Source organism: Cydia strobilella, chromosome 16, assembly GCF_947568885.1.
Source record: "Cydia strobilella chromosome 16, ilCydStro3.1, whole genome shotgun sequence".
Taxonomy (NCBI): Eukaryota; Metazoa; Arthropoda; class Insecta; order Lepidoptera; family Tortricidae; genus Cydia; species Cydia strobilella.
This window is the reverse complement of record NC_086056.1, coordinates 4,455,991-4,468,878: the sequence shown is the minus strand read 5'-3', so window position 1 is coordinate 4,468,878 and position 12,888 is coordinate 4,455,991. Positions and strand designations below refer to the sequence as shown.

The 12,888-nt window shown below is 36.9% G+C and overlaps 1 protein-coding gene across 2 annotated transcripts in view; it reads right to left on the bottom strand.

The window, feature by feature from the left end:
• The window catches only part of LOC134748360 (protein doublesex), a 256,421-nt gene that overhangs the window by 55,074 nt on the left and 188,459 nt on the right, over positions 1 to 12,888 (bottom strand). The window lies entirely within an intron of this gene.

Here is a 12,888-nt window from a genome sequence, read left to right as displayed (position 1 = left end):
TGTGATCTATAGGTGAATCTATCTATTTTGTGTATTTTTTTCAAAATTTTATACCCAGTAGTTACGGAGATAAAGGGGGGAATGCTCATTTTTTGCCTATTTTCGTGAATAACTTCTAAACAATTTAAAAGTGCTTGTTGCTAGGCCTATTTGAATAAAGAATATATTGAATTGAATTGAATTGAATTGAATTGAATTGACTGTTTATCCTAAAATTATAAAAAATATACATTTGAGATTCTCACAATGAGCTCTTTCATTTGATATGTAACACGATATAGTTTGAAAAACGTTTTTTTTTTTTTTAATTTTCTCTTGTACCCCCTAAAAGTGGCCCCCGTGTTTAAAATTAATTTGTTTACGTTACATGTCCGTCTTTGGGTCACAAACTTACATATATACACCAAATTTCAACTTAATTGGTTCAGTCGTTTCCGAGAAAATAGGCTGTGACAGACGGACAGACAGACAGACGGACGCACGAGTGATCCTATAAGGGTTCCGTTTTTTCCTTTTGAGGTACGGAACCCTAATAATGATGATATTTCCACGTAATGATTGAGAAAACTTCGAACTTCGAAAAATAACACATTTGTAGTAGTATATGAAGCTAGTAGGTACTTTAATTTTATAAGTTAACTATTAATGGCATTATTTATATTTATTTATTAAGGATAAAAAAAACTGTATAAAATAAACGCACTGTACGCCTCAATTTAGTACATACCAAGCTTTAGCTATAAATCTTAATCCGTCGATTTGACTTAGGTATTTATTTGTAAGAAACAGATAAAACACAAATTAACTAATTGAGGCTTGTAAAGTATAATGCATAAGGGAATATATTTTTATTATAATTTACGACCTCTACACGCATGATCTACTTATGAGTAGATCATGCGTGTAGTGTAGCTCGAACAACAAAATATCTGCAAAAGATACACAAATACGAGGTATAGCGCCAAATGCCGCGCGCCTCTGGGCTGTAGGTTATTCTTTGAACCTCGTTCCGCCGCAGTCGCCGCACCGAGACGAAATTCACGTACGATCTCAGTGAGCGGGGTGCGGGTACAGAGACGCTGAGACGCTCAAGGCCAAACCAGCGAGAATCGTCTTAAGTTTAAGCTAATTCTGAATTGACAGAGTTGTCAGTGTCAATGATGTTCTTTTGTTTCTTGTCTTGTCAACTACCTACACGTTATTGAGCGACCGTAAGCGAGGGTTTCCGTATTCCGGATATTCTCGTCTACAAATTTGGTGTTTTTTTTGTAGATTAACTTTTTGAAAATTTTTCAATATGACAGAGCCATATATGCATATATGCGGGATTACGAGTACTACAGAAGTCTAAGAACCACTAGTTATAATTTCATATTATGTGTTATAATATAATATGTGGTAATGGAGTTTATTAGCGATGTAACGATACCGATAACGATGTATCGGCGGACTCAGTTTACTAATAAAATGACAACGAATTGATATTCAATACTATTTATTCAAATCGCTAATGTGGTAATGAGTAAAATTTAGGCATAACTGAAGTTAACTTTTTATCCTGGGAATCATCTAAATACGGGCGACAATCAACGAAGGAGGTAAGTGAGATATTGTAAACGAGTGTGATTAATAGTTATTTACGATACAAGTGCGAAAAATAGGAAATATGCAACAACGAGTGGCGAATTTTAAAACACGACCGAAGGGAGAGTCGCGTTGCAGATATGGCTCTTTAAATTTTCGACGAAGCTACGTAATGTGCTTATTTATAGCATAGGGTGTCGTAATGGAGCACCAGATGTACCCCTTATCTTATCCCATTCATTTGGGGTCGGCGCAGCATGTCTTTTTCTTCCATATCTCTCTCTCGCCCGTCATCTCATCACTCACTCGCATTCGCTTCATATCATCTCTCACACAGTCCATCCACCTTTTCCTCTCCCGATACTTCCCTCCACATTCATTCGTAATACCTTTCTAGTCACATGACTTTCATCCCTCCGCATTACATGTCCGTACCACGCTATAGCGCGCGCACGCTAGTGTGTTATAAAAGTGTCATTCCCGAGAGTTCCGATCTCGCGCTATTGGCAGAACAATGTGAGGGCAAAGACCTGCACCTGTTGGGCATACCACAACACGGCACAAGTCATAGGAGATCTTTTTATTTTAACCTTTATTTTCCGTACCCAAAGGGTAAAGACGGGACCCTATTACCACAGGGCGGACACGCTATACATCAAAAATCACTCGCGTTTCCATGTGTGAACGGCACGTCCGTACACGCGTCATGCGTCATAGTGTGAGTAAGTTGCTTAAAAATAGTACTGTTACAAATTACAAATTTAATTTTTAGTATTTGTTGTTATAGCGGCAACAGAAATACATCATCTGTGAAAATTTCAACTGTCTAGCTATAACGGTTGATGAGATACAGCCTGGTGACAGATAGACGGACAGACGGACAGAGGAGCCTTAGTAACAGGGTCCCATTTTTACCCTTTGGGTACGGAACCCTAAAAACAATACTACTACTAGAATTAACTGGAAAATGAATAATTTTACATGCAACAATGAGCTTACAGTATGTAAATATTAAATAAAACTGTTATAATAATTCATTGATTAGAAATAATGTTGATAGATGTCATAATTAATCAATTTAATTTCCAAGTTTTTAGACGGCAAAGGCCTGCATTGCATGACTGAACGTGCACGCAAAACTGCCATTGATGGTTGATATTTTAAACTACGATATCTCTGGCAAGAGACATTTTGGAGAAAAGTTTATTTCACGTTTTTACTTTCTTTTAAAGAGTAAGCTATTCAATAGTTATTAAAAAAACTAAAATCATAGAAGAAAACATACTGTTATAATCAGAATACGCCTTCTAGATTATATTATCTAGGGAATAAAGACGTTTTCACCATACCAGCTGGTAAAGGCTCTCTTGAGGGTAAAAAAATGGCAAGAAAGTTGCATTTTATCCACGTGTGTGGAAAAGTAATCAAATGCAAATGTTAAGTTTTCTCCTTATATTGGCTGGTAGAATTGACTTTTAAATGATAATTTTTGAGTGATAAATATTTAAAAACATTCATTTTGAATTGATTTTGGTTTGATATTTTACAGTCAGTATTTTTCTTGCGCTGGTGTAGTGAAAAATTTTGTGTTTCTCGGTGGCATAATTTGTTTAACCCTCGTGCCTTGAAACCCTCGCAGCGCTCAAAATTCCAGTTTTTAAACCACTCGCTACACTTGTGGTTCAATTTTGGAATCATTCGCTTGCTCGGGTATCCATATTAGCACGAAAGGTTAAACAACAACTTTGCCCCCTTGAAAAACAAATAAATATTTCCGTAGTTCACATTACAAAACGAGGCAAATTGTTGCAGTGGTAGGTACAATTAAGTTGAATTAAGTCGTGCAAGCCCGTGCACGCGACTGTAATAGATCGGTAAGGCGTGCCATGTCAAACCGTAGATCATTTGATTGATCTCTTTGCATTGGCAAAGAAAAACATCGTCAGAGAAACCGGCATACTTCTACGTATAGTCGTAATATATTCTAACCGCATTGGACTTTTAGGAACCTGCAAAACAGGGCTGCACAACAGAACATATTTGCAGTAATGTTGTATGCAGTAATGTTGTACGTATTTGCAGTTTTGTTTATGGTACGAGCAATCATGAACGCAAAATTTTAACCCTTTCACACTTATTTAAAAGTATGAAATTTTTAAACCGGGCCTTCTTTCGTGCAGGTACTTACTTTATTCACAAAATGACGAACGCGGCGCCCTTTTTGGTTCAAGTCAGCGATTGTGCGAGAGTATTTAATAGTTAATAGTACATTGTGTAAACAAGAATTTACGAACGAGTGTAAATTGAAGCCCGAAGCCGAAGTTCGTAATTCCTGTACGGCCTGTGGCATGATATTCATCACACTTGTGAGGAAAAAAAGAAAAATAAACTTCTGCTTAATTTCGGATGTACATTACAGCCCTAGGTCGAAATTTAGGATTAGGACCGCATCGCCTACGTAATTAACACCTTTTACGAGCCAAGTGTGATGGAAACTAATATTTAATCCGCCGCCGCCTCCACCTTAAGCCACACGCGTGCAACATTGTAGCAGCCCATTGGTCCGATTATGGTCATCGAATGTCGTTCAATACATTATCCCACTGTATCGGCCACCACACGATCTCCGATTGAAACGGCCGCTTTATGCGACACGATTCCGCGTGTTTTGCGACCTTTGCGCGCTTTTAAATATTTCCAGAGAATTTAATTGTTCAATCAATCAATCTTTTATTGATAAAATATAAGTAAATATTTTACATGTCAGTACAATACTTACAGCTAATGGGAAACACAATATTCATATATTTTGAATGAAATATTACTTACGTATCTAGGGTACAGTCGAAGGCAAAAATATCGATCCAGACAAATGGCTCAAAAATATGTGAACACGACTTTATTGTATAAGGTGTAAGAGCGTACATATTTTTGAAACTTTGGGAATGTATATATATTTATGCTCTTGACTGTACATCATTATTTTTGAGTCAAAATAAATTTTAATATATTTTTATTTGAATTGTACAGAGTAATTTATTCATTCAGGGAAAAAAGAGGCTGCTGGCTCTGTAAGCTGTTTTTATTACATTATATGACTGTAGAGAACAATGACGGCAAAAAAATCTTACAAAATTTCACGAGAATCGGTTAAGAACGCGACCTGGGACCCGTTTCTCAAAAGCTTGTAGCTTGTAATACAAGTGGAAGTCCCTTTCTAACAAAAGCTGTCAAAAAGTGACATCCGCTTGTATTACAAGTTACAAGCTTTTGAGAAACGGGCCCCAGGGTGCGTAGACAAGATGCCAATCGTTCACGCTCCGTAGCGTAGCGTAGTTATCTCTCTCTATCAGTCTTCCATATTTGTGCGACAGAGACAGTTGCGTTTCGTTCGCTACGGAGCGTCAACGATTGGCATCTTGTCTACGCACCCAGTACAGAACAGCCGGACAGACTACGAAAGCTCGCCCAAACCGAAACGCAGACGCTTCGCGCTCGCTCGGTCAATTGGCTCATTATTGTCGTCGAATGTCGTTCAATTCATTATCCCACTATATCGGCCACCACACGATCTCCGATTGAATTGAAACAGCCGCTTTATGCGACACGATTCTGCAAGTTTGTGGTCAACTTTTCATACTCTAGAATGGATATTCATGTGAGAGATATTTTATAGTTTCGCCCAGGACTGTCTCATTTCAAACATAGACGGAGAGAATCATAGTGACTTTGTCTTACGCTAGTATCTACTACTACTAGTACCCAAAAGAAAGGGATGAGTATAATTTTCCTGGTTCTTACTGACTGACAGCTTGTATGCCGCTGGGCTGATATGATGATGATGATGATGAGCTTATTTGCCAGACTATATTTATATAATTATATACGTATATAATTTTTATTGCACAAAAGAAAAGACATCGTACAGAAGGCGGACTTACTTAATTATTTACGGTGAAATAATATGAGCTTATGGTTCTCTTCTCCGAAAAACAGTCATTTTCAAGAGAAAATTACCTACAATAAAAAGACGGATATTCCAACGTGGAATTTCATCAAAACGTAAAACTTCAATAGGTAAGTAAAGGAGACAGCTAGACTAATTAACTGTTTCAAATCAAAATGCAAATGCCGCGATTATGGCCCTCTGAAATTTCTTAAACTTTCTGTCTCCCCATGAAAAAAGTTTGCCCACTATTTACACAAACAGATTTACTCTACGCGAGAGTGACAGCAGTCTAGATTGTTAGGTATACCCAGTATTTTTACGAGCCCCTAAAACTAAAGTACAATCCACTGCGTAAGATAAAATTTACGAGCGTTTCCACACTGCTATTTAGTCGAAAAGTCTTGTCAAAGATATTTCGTAGTTGATTGTACCATAGACTAACTACGCATAAACTAAAGTAAAAATGTTTTGACAGCTTAATAACTTAATTAGAGTCCCCGGCAAGCTCGGCCGAATTGCTCCTTCCCATACAAACATAGTTCCGCTCTCATTTTAAAACTACGTGTTGGATTGTAATTAAACATTGCACATAAAATGACATGAGGTATATCTAGGTCTGAAATTAGTTTATATAGCTCTAGTTTATAAAACAAACGAAATAGAGCAAAAACAAGTATTGTATAAAAAACTTAAATTCGTTGTATTTTTTTTAACTATGGTATCTAAAGCTACATAAACTAATTACAGACATAGATATACCTTATCCTATTGTAAGTGCAAAGTTTCAGAGCAATCTAGCTAGTTGTTTTAAAATGAGAGCGGAACTACGTTTGTATGGAGAACCGAGCTTGCCGGGGACCCTTAAGGACCGCGCGAAATCGCCCTTTCATACAAACGTAGTCCTCATTTTCCTCTCTGGATATTAACATTATTAAAAATATTCTGACACAGTTTCTTGTATATCAATCACAGCTATACCCCACTTTAGATTTTCTTAGAATCTTTAATTATTATAAGAGTTAGGAGAATTTAAATATTTGTATGAAATCTGTTTTTCGCTCCTAATTTTTACACAAATAAAAAAATCTAAAAAAGTCTAACATAGAGGCATAGCTATGGTTCATATACATCAAAATATGTAAAAACATTTTCCATAATGTCAATATCCAGAGAGGAAAATGGGGACGTTTATATGGAGAACCGAGCTTGCCAATTCGGCCCGCGAAAGCCGCAAAATTTCGTATTTAGAGTTGGTCCTCAAGTCACAAAGAGAAAATAATTAAGTAGGGAAAATATATGAACGTAAAAAGTCTCCAAAACACTTTTAAAGTCTAACGGTCTATTTCGAACTTTCAGATACGTCAAAAATTTGCTGAAGATACGATATGGATTGGATATGTCAGTGTCAAAAGTGACGTTTTGTTTGAAGAAACGTCCCTTTTGACACTGACATATCCAATCCATATCGTATCTTTAGCAAATTTTTGACGTATCTTAAAGTTCGAATCAGGCCGTGAGTCTGAGTTGGGTGCCACCATAAATGTATTATAATATACTCATGGACAAATTTATAGGAACGCAAAACGCATGTATATTATAATCTACCGTATCTTTCGCCTCCGTTACGTGGAACTGACGCGAAAACAATTAAGTACATTGTTTTTTTAAAGCGGCATGTCTGCAATGGCATTATTGTATCTGTGCCATATGGCTTTTATTTGTATGGCAGACAAAACAAGAAGCTAAAGACATTTATCTTTTTTATGTTGTGTTGTGTCCCGTCAGCCAGGCTACAATCATTGAGTTACTATTACTATATAAAATAATAAATAAATAAATAAAAATAAAAAGCCTTTTAATTAAGAAAATTGAATTACATAGTTTTTCATGCATTAATTATTAGTTTATTTATTATCATTGAATTATTTTGATTATTTAAGGACCCCTCTTAGGGTGAAGGCCTCCTCCAGTTGTCTCCATTTGTCTCTATCTTGCGCCTCCTTTCTCCATCTGTCTCCGCCTGTCCGTCTGATCGCGTCAACCCATCGTTCTGTCGGTTTGCCTGACCTTCGCTGGCCTTCAGGGCCTTTCCAGAAGGTGGCTATATTTGTCCATTTAGTCTTGTCCATTCGGGCCACATGACCAGCCCATTTCCATTTAAGCTTTTGTGCATGTTCTAAAGCATCTATTAACTTTGTTTTTTTACATACGACCATACGAAAAAACACAAAAAAAAAACACAAAAAACACTATTACTATAGAGACGACATACCAAACGGATGAAATTGTCGCAATCACAACCTGTACCACGCGACCAGAACGTCGTAAGCGCCGTAAAATTCATGACGCTCGCGTTTTCCGCGAGATTCACGCTCCACTTCTATGGTTTGATGCCAAAACGTCGCAACTCATGGCGCAAAATACAAGTTCTGTGTGTCGTTTCTATACGTTAGTAATAACAGTTCAATGGCGACAATAATAGTATAGTTTGTTAGAATAGAAGAAATGTTATAAACTGAAGTAAATATCATACACTAAATAAAAAGTGTGGTCACTTAAGTCCACGGCCGAGGCGGGAATCGAACCCGCGTCTTCAGCTTACGCGGCTAACGTCCTGGCCACTAGTCCACCCGGCCACTAGACGACCCGGCCACGGCGGTACCCGTCCCAAATTCTCTGGTGTATGCTATCTTTGAAAGCGTACGGTTCGATTCCCGCCTCGGCCACCGGTGGACTTGGTCACTTTTTCTTTAGTGTATGATATCTACTTCAGTTTATAATTTATATATAGTAGTGTGACTACTTAAAAAAAAAAACATCTAAGTATTTCATAAAATAATTTGATTTGTTCCCTAGTTGGAGAAATGTTATACTTTGGCCGTCACTATCTATTTGACGCTGACTGTACTAACATGTACGTAAGTACTGACATGTGCATATGTTTCTATTCTCATGTATGAGCCACCCCCACCTTTTACTGCCTACCCCGTTTCAGGAAATTGTGTAGCGAGGTATGAAACTTTATTGTTTATCGCCGCTTTACTTCATACCTCATACCTAAAACGATGCTGTAGGAAAGCAACATACAGGTATTTTTCAACCAACTGAACAAGAACTGTGACGTACACATATTAGTTAATGAACATGAACTATGAACGGTGACATGTGTACATATGAGTTAATATTATAAACGTGAAAGGTGTAAGTATGTTTTTCTACTCCAGCACTCTTTATTTGTATATTAAATGACTGCCAGTGAGATCGAAATCAACTTGCGGCGCGCGGGGCTCCGGCCGGCGCAGTGTTATAAGGATACTAAATGCAGTGTTCTTACAATATCATGCAACTTTTTTTTTATTCTGACTTCTAGGCAAATATCTACAAGCTAACATTTTTTTTGCCGCTGTCTTAGAAAAAATATTGTGTGAAACGGTACATAATTAGGTCTTAAAATTCTCGGGCCTGTCTGTACAAAACTCAACTTCGTTTCGTTTTTTAACTTTGGCCTATGAATTTTAATAACCCTTGCACAAAATACTATTAGAATATTATAATAATTTACTGGATTCTTCCAGGTAAAGGTTTGTCTGTCGATATGTCTGATGTTCCTGACAGCAATGCGATAAATTCCCTACTATAAGTACGTAAACCGTGTAAATACAATCCCTAAGCCTGCCATATTTGAAATACCACTAGTCAGAGACATAAACCTAGCCAGACATTCACCCAGACCCGTCTTCGGTCGTAAAACGTACCTAAAATAAGCCATAAAATATTGTCTGAGCATTTAAATTTATCTGAGCAACCAAGCCTGGAGAAGCTTTTCTTGCTAATTGTAATAAAATTTGAGCGAGTATAATTTATCTGCGAGTCGTAAATTTGGATGAATTTTGATAACTTGTTAAAGACAGATTAGCAAGCGTATAAAATAAAACGATCTGGCTTACATTGGTATATGTCGTGGCCAGATCATAGGTTTTGATCATTTTATGAAATGCCATTTTAGAATCTCTTCATGATATGGTTAGGTTTTAGGTTAGATTTGACTTTTTCATGATGTGGCTAAACGATCATTTCATGAAATGACCAGTTCTAAGATCTGTTTTATATGACACTACAAATAACATAGTGTGAGATATGTTTGCGTGCTTCCTTTTGCAAGATATTATTGTATGTCTCTATACTAAGGTACCTGTACCAAAGAAGGCCCGTTTCTTAAGAGGAAAGGGGACGGCCGTTTCTCCATACAAACGTAGTCCCCATTTTCCTCTCATAATATTGACATTATGGAAAATATTTTTACATAATTTTATGTATGTATATGAACCATAGCTATGTTAAAAGTCAAACGTAGAAGTTAGTATAGTAAAGTGAATATATATAGTAAAAATTAGGAGCGAAAAACTGATTTCTAATACAATTCTAATGCTAATAAAACTCTAATACATATAGTTTACACTCATTCATATTAACATAGTTGTAAGCCATTTAGTTTTCGACTAACAGCGAGTAAGGGATAATGTATCAAGGGTCTGCCTGAAAACCAGCGTAAATACACTGCAACATTATGCTGAGGCAAGCTCCTCTTAGTTTTTAAGTCTAAATTTAAGGTATATCTAAAAAAAAATATTATGTTATCTGTTAACTGCAATTTCATGTGATGTTGAATAAAAATATTCTTGTCTTCTTCTATGTCTATGATTTTAAACAAATTTTTAAATGCTAAAAGAAACTGATTTGACTAGTAGGAGAATACCTTGTTATGAAGGTAGAAGAGCCCCAAGTTTTTTCCAATTCCCTTATTTTTATACATAACAAGTAAGAAGCGAGATGAATATATAGGTCAGACTAAGCAACTTTTACTATGGGATCTGCCACGAAATCGCGAAAAAAATAATGGCTCTCCCATACATCACATACATGTATGAAACAGCCAATATTCGCTTTGCGTTTTTAGGATTTTTTTTTGTATGATTTGACCGCTGTATTTTTCCTATACCAGATAAACATAACATTCAATGAATAAATCTAGGTTATTAGCGCAAAAAACATGTAATAAAAATCTCAATAAAACTAAGTGTATACCATTTAAAACACATAAAAACTGCAACGCTGACATGATGACATGAAATCGTTCCAAATTTAAAAAAATATCGCAAACCACGCATCTAATTTCGCCGGTCGTCGACCTTTGCGCAATTTAAGCCGCTGTAAATCAACGTTGTTATTAGACGAGTTCGTGGAGGCTAGGCGCTGTACAGCGCTTCAGCTGTTGGGTGGTGTCAATTTTGACGTTTACGCGCGAAAAGTTTTACGAGCAGCAGACGTCGCGGCGCGTCGAACAGTGATGTGACAGGTATTGTTGTAGTCGATATATTGCTGCTGCTGTGGCTGAAATTACAATTCGATAAATTACGTATAATGTTTTTAGACAACTATGTATAGGACGATGACGAAACTGATTAAGACGTTTAGGCAATATTTATATTCAGGCTGTGACGTACGTAGGTACCGATATAAATTTCATATTTTCTTATAAGTTATGAAGACTTTTTAAAAACATATCCGGGTAGGAAGTATATTTATTACTTTATCTAACCACACATTAATAACTGCTGTTTGTTGTTTCGATAACCGTGGTTATATACGAAACATATAGGTATTGTATAACAACCTATATCAAAAGCCGGGCAATAACCAGTTTGTCATAACAAAATAGTACGTAGCCCTCACATCGCGAGTACGACCCACACTTTACAGGTGTTTCATAACATTAATTCACTTAAATTGTACACGAAGTTGCCTCGACACACAATCAAAAAACTCCATATTTAATCAGTTAATCTTCCTCGTCCCGACCTCAACCTTGAACGAAAAATCGATAATATATATCTCCAACCGCCCCATCACTCAGAGGTTCATTTTACGACCGTCTCGCACCGCGTTCCATTTTTGAAATGTGTCTTCGCTTGCGGTAGGTCGCTCAACGGCCATATCCGTATGGGGATCGGGTCCAGCATTTTTATGTGCATTTTTAATGGTGTGAATTTGGTTTATAATGTCGTAAACATATATCGTTATCGCGGTTGGAAAAACGCTTGACATCCCGAAAAGAAACTTTGTATGGCGAAATCACCTGTGTTCAGCGTTCAGCTATAATCATAATCAGACAAAAGTCGTCAGCTGATTATTTGAGCGCGTTCGGGTCACGACTAGCAATGTGAAAATTACAGAACATTCTCAAAATTTCCAAAATTTCTGGAAACTTTCATAAGAAAATTATATTGTAAGTTTCCACTTAGAAAGTTCCCGTTCAGATTAAGGATTAGGTATTACTTAATGTACTAGACTCTTGATGTCTTTTTCACTTAATATGTACCTACGTTACTCATTGGTGTATATTTCAAGTGTCATAGAAATCGAAACTGTAAGCGCCACTTGCACCATCCGACTAACCCAGTGTTAACCGGTTACACCGTTTACCTAGTGTCAAATTGTACTGGTAACCATTATTGGCCGAACGTTAATTGCAATTAACCATTAACCAGTACAAATTGGTACGGTTATACAGTTTACGGTTCAATTTGTACTGGTTAATGGTTTGCATTAACGTTTCGGCCAACATTGCTGGTAACCATGGTATATCCAGGTTTAATCGGTTAACCCCGGGTTAGTGGAATGGTGCAAGTGGCCCTAAGATGGTTTGGCAATAAACGTGCACATTTCATGGAAACTGCAATTTTTACAATTACTTACAAGCTTTTTATTAACATGCAATGTCCTAACTATGTATGTAAGCATGGTTGTACGTGTCAAATCTTGCAAGTTAAATTTGAACCACTTCCCAACTTCCAATGAAGCTGAAAAGCATACATATGTAAGTTGGGTGACAATGCAATATTATGGTACCATCGAGCTGATCTGATGATGGAGACAGGAGGTGGCTATAGGAACTCTGTGATAAAACAACGAAACCTAATTGTGTTTGGGGTTTTTAGAATCGATGAGTATTAGTTGCCTGTGGAAAGAAAAGTACAGTCAGCGATAAAAGCTTGTACCAAAAATGTTTTTTTTTTGCCAAAATCTTATTGAAACTTTTCTTTAGCACATTGCTACTCGGTACTCACTCACGATTGTTCTGAGCAATTGTCTACAATGACGTTACGCTTAAAGATAATTGAAGTGTGCAAAAGGGATGCCATCACGTATGAAGATTTCATGAGTGCGAAAGAGGCAGACTCCTAATGAAAAACGTGACCACATTCGTGCTTCATTAGCGGCCGCGGCCGCTTCAATGTACCTACCGCAAATTGTAGGGATAGCGGACTGGTAAACACAACTGTATTCAAGAGATA